This window comes from Manis pentadactyla, chromosome 1 (assembly GCF_030020395.1).
Source record: "Manis pentadactyla isolate mManPen7 chromosome 1, mManPen7.hap1, whole genome shotgun sequence".
NCBI lineage: Eukaryota > Metazoa > Chordata > Mammalia > Pholidota > Manidae > Manis > Manis pentadactyla.
In genome coordinates this window covers 186,024,676-186,029,723 of record NC_080019.1, presented here as the reverse complement: position 1 = coordinate 186,029,723, position 5,048 = coordinate 186,024,676, and positions in this window count along the sequence as shown.

The following is a 5,048-nucleotide window of genomic DNA, read 5'->3' as shown; positions in this document are numbered from 1 at the left end:
CATCCCTCTTTGGGTCTCTAGTGGCCATTCTTTCCCCTCACTTAGGGCAGCCCATAGTGAGGTAACATGTACAGCATAGCAAACTTAGGAGAGACTGAAGCAATGAGAACACAGTATGGCTGCAAGGCTGCAGGAGACCAGAGCAGAGGCTGGAGTGGTGGCAGCGCTGAGGACAGCGGCCCAGAGGCAGAGACCGGCTTGCTGCATGCAGACTTGCTCTGAGTGGAGGAGATTTTAGTGATTGACCTGCCACCGTGGAAAAAGAGTTGGACGTAGCCCTTTCACCCCAAGAATGTTGTACTGTCATTTCTTTGGTCGCACTGAATCCACAGTGAGCTTTCCCAGGGCTGAAATCCATTGGCAAGACAGAAGCAGTCTGCTAAACAAACAGGTACGAGGACAAAGGTCTTCCCTCTCGCTGCCCTCCCTGAAGGGGCCTGTTCTGGTGGTTCTCGACCCTGACTGCACTTCAGGTTCGACTGAGGGGCTTTAAAAACCCACCCACCCTGAAAGGATGGGAAAAAACATCCTGTGCAAACAGTAACTGAAAGAGCCGGAGGAGCTAAACTAGTACCAGACAAAACTGACTTTTAAGACAAAAAGTGTTACTAGAGACAAAGCATGACATCGTATGATAAAAGGGTCAATCCAGCAAGAGAAATTATGGAATTGAGGTTGTTTATCACTGACCTTAAAACAGGGAGATAGCTCCGGATCATCCGGGGAGGCCCAGTGTGGTCACAGGGGTCCCGGCACGTGGAAGAGAAGGAAGAAGGCGGAGGTGCTATGTGGGAAGGACTCGACCTCGTGTCGCTGGCTGTGAAGGTGGAAGGAGGGACCACGAGCCAAGGACTGTGGGAGAAGTCAAAGAAGCAATTCTCCCCAAGCGCTTCCAGAAAAGAACACAACCCTACTGACACTTTGATTTTAGCCCAGGGAGATCCTTTTTGACTCCTGAACCACAGAACTTACAAATCTATGATATTCTACATTTGTGTTCTTTTAAGCCATGGTTTGTGGTAATCTGTTAAAGTGGCAATAGAAAACTAGTGATGGTATTTATTGTGGGGATCAGACCCTCAGCCGTTATAGGAGTTGGCGAGGAATTCTTGGAAAGCTGTTCCTCGCCAACTCCTATAACGGCCTGCACCTCTGGAGGTCAACAACCTGGCGGTCAGGAGGAAGGGCTGCTCGTGAACACACCAGCAAGGCCAGCCACGGCCGCACACCATGGATGCCTGCTCTGCCCTCCACATCTCCGACTGTTCTTGAGGCAGTGCTAACCTGGAGCCACACAGGAAGGAAATTCTGAGAAATGTAGCTTCAGTAGAGCAATGTTGATATAATAAAATGCACCACACACTTTTGACCCTTGGATGGTGTGGGGTTGAGGCAATGCCAGCCATGCAAGAAATAGCATTATTGCCACTAAAATGGATGCTGCCCTCCAGCATGGAAGTGGCCCCTGATTAGAGCATGGGTGGACGAAGCATGTTACTGTGTAGGGCCCAGCATCAGTCAGCCTGGGTGACAGGAGCCCAGGCTGTTGGCCCCAGGCATGAATTCTTCCATGGCTACTTCAGTCGTGTGTCCACTGTGCAAACACTGAGGGGACTGACGGACGACCTCCATGGGACAGGAGACCTGTCCAATTGCTGGTCCAGCCCTCTTGTGAGCACTGATGGGCGACATACAGATCTGTCTCTTGTGCAGGCCTCTTTGTACTGGATTTTCCAATTTCTTTCATTTGCCTCCAAGCCATCTGCCAGGGTGCATCCATGGATACAAGTAAAGCCATGAAATTCATTCATTAAAAACACTAAGCGCCACTTTGTGCCAGACACGATGCTGAGCACGGGTTACTCCTCTGAGCATGGCTCTCACCGCGCCTGCTTCTGGGAGCTGGTAGTCTCGTAGAGGAAAGGTATTAAACAATGAGCTTCTAGGGTGATGTTGGGTAGGGAGCCCTGTGGGAGCTACTAGAAGAGGCGTAGCCTCATCAGAAAATAATAATTCAAGGAATAGGTGGAAAGGCCAGGAAGGTGAGGCTGGAGGAGGGAGCTGTGTTAGGCAGAGAAAGGACACGGGTCTACACCTAAGGGCAATGGAAAAGCCCCTGATTCATCCTGAATGTTGCCACTCTATCCTGTGAGAATAACTTGGAGGACAAGAGAGGACGGGGATGCTTAGAGGGCAGGTGTGTGGCAGACCAGATCGGGGGAAGACCGGGATGGGGTGCTGGGGATAGAAATGGGAGGGTGCAAGAACCATCTTGAAGGTAGAATGAGCAGGACTTGGTGACTAGACAGAGTGAATGAAGGAAGAGTCAAAGATTTCTGCAGATTTCTGATCTGGGCAGAAGGATGCGCCCGTGGGTCAGTCTCCTGGGATGGCGGAGAGGATGGAGGGGAGTTTGGAGGCTCATTGATTCGTCTACATTTACTGGTTTCTCAGTAACAGATCAGTGAATGGAGGTACCTGGGAGAGTGAAGGGATGCGAGAAAGGCTGCGCCTGCCCCAAAGGAGGGCCTGGTCTAGTAGGCGAAAACAAATAAATGCAGCCCAGCAGATTCAGATGTCAAAAATGGTCATGTCTTTTGACCAGGTTATCCTATTCCTGGAGAGTGATCTGAAGGAAATAATCCAAGGAAACAGCGAATCCATTTAAACCCAACAGATGTTCGGTCGGGCAACTGCTCACCATAGGCATTCCAGGCACCACTTGGCCTGAGGAGTCAGATGAATGAACACACTCCTGACCTCGAGTTGCTCACAGGCCATTGGAGAAGCTAAAATAAGCATGAAAGTAACTGTGATGTAAAACAGCATGTGATCAGAGCCAGGTGAGAGATGACAGGAGGTTGGCTGCGGGTCTGATTCCTCAGAAAGGCCGGCACCCGCGGCGGACAGAGATGCCTTCTGCTTGGGGCAAGATTAGATAGGAATTTCTTTTTCAGGCTACTTATTAACTCTGTTTGTGTTATCAATTCTCTTTTTATCTATTGCCTTAAATTGTAAATAAGACATGTTATGTGTAATGTGGCTGGTATAAACTTCTGTATATAACATTATTATACTGATTTGGGGGTTTGGGAGGGCCTAACAGTACTTTTGAAACTTAATGTCACCAGGGGTGCCAGATTAAAATACAGGACATCCAGTTACATGTGAACTTCAGACAAACAAATAATGCTTTACTGTAAGTATGTTCCAAATATTGCATGGGACATAAACTAAAAAGTGATTTGTTGTTTGTCTGAAATTACTGATGGCCAACAAAGACATCTTCTACATGTTTATGTGGTAGAAGTCAGTTAGAAGGTTCAAAGAGAGAATAATATACTTTCATACTAAAAAACTGTTAACTATCTCTACAGGTAAAATGTCAGAGTATTCAAAGCATTATATAAAAAAATTTTTAGTGTAAGTTATGTTCCATGTAATATTAGAGACATACTAAAAACTATTCATTGCTTACCTTAAATTCGAATTTAACTCAAATTTAACTGGGTGTCCTGTATTCTTACTTGCCAAATTTAGCAACTCTAAACAGTATATACTGCTATACACTATCTTCTGCTACACAGTGCCTTCTTCCGGTTTTGCCAATACACAGCCCCTGAGGAATCTCTAAAATACCTTAGCTGCGAACCTAAACAGAATGACTTGTCTCCCCCTAGTGGTGAATCCAGCCAACGAATGTCTCTTCAATGCCCCACTTCAGGAGTGTCAGCTGTAAAGAGCTGTAGAGCTTTATGCAGGCTGCCACCTAGCAGAAGGGGATTTATGTTGGCAAATGCTATAAAATCTCTCCCAAGTCCTCGACAAACATGCAGGCACTGATGGACACAAAGACAACTTCTATATGTGTATGTGGTAGTGGTATGTTAAGATTTCAGAGTGGGTGATGTACCTTTATGAGATTCATAATCATCTTTTTTGTTAAGTAAAATTCTAGGGTATTAAAGCATGATTATTTTTGGAATAGACAGTAGAGTCCACAAAAAAGCACTGTGTTGTCATGTATTTAAGGACTAACTACAATCTTTTGGAAAACGGACCATCTTTATACAGGGGAGATAGAATGTTTTTCTTCTTCATTCACCCCCCTCTCAGCTCCTTCCTCTCTGATGGATCTAAATTTGGGGAAGGAGGGGACAGGAGCCTCTGGGTGTGGTGAGTCATTGTGAAAAGGAGTGTCTAATTTAAACGAGCTATTGACTGGTGTGATTCTTCTATTCTCTCCCTCTTCCCATGACCTTTTTTTCCTCTTCAATTACTATTTCTACATCCACATGATAACCTATGCTAGAAAAAATCCCAAGTATGAACAGGCCACAGGAAGGGGAGGAAGCTGTTAAATCCTCTGCATCCAGCTCAGGTGAGGGAAAAGATATTCCTACTTTTCCTCCATTAATGTAAACATCCCCCAACAAATATATCCACATGTATTTATGTGGCCTGCAAGACCTGTAAATTCTGTGATCACCTCCACCAAGAAAAAAGGTAGTGAGAGAGAACTGGATGTTACCAGTATTTGACATTACTGTGAAGTAACAGGACATTTCCTGGGCATAAGAGATGAATTATTTGCTTCCCTGTGCATTTTGAAAAAATTTTCAGGCTCATTAAAAACACAAACATAGAAGTGTGCCCAGCTTGATGGCAATTGTGTTCAACCTGACTTAAAGCGTCCAGATGGCTGAAGAGATCAATTCCCAGGTGGGGTTGGGGGGTCTCCTTAGGAAGAGCTTATCCTGAGAGGAAATATTTGCAAAAGGAAAGCAGTTGAGTTCAAGAAAGCAGAGTACACAACACCTTTGCCAACTCATTTAGTCAAGGCTGTGCCCCAGCCAAGTCTTAAGGTGAGGTTGTGAGAGACGAGAGAAGCCAGTAAGCTGCTTGTAAGGGGGCTCTCCGGGCTGGGGCACCCAACGCAGACACGGGTACATCCGGTTTGGGCATCAGTCCATCTGCATCCCCTGGGAAGGCATCAGGTGCTGCGCCCAAGTTCATGTCGTTCAAGCACAACAGCAAAAACCCGAGAC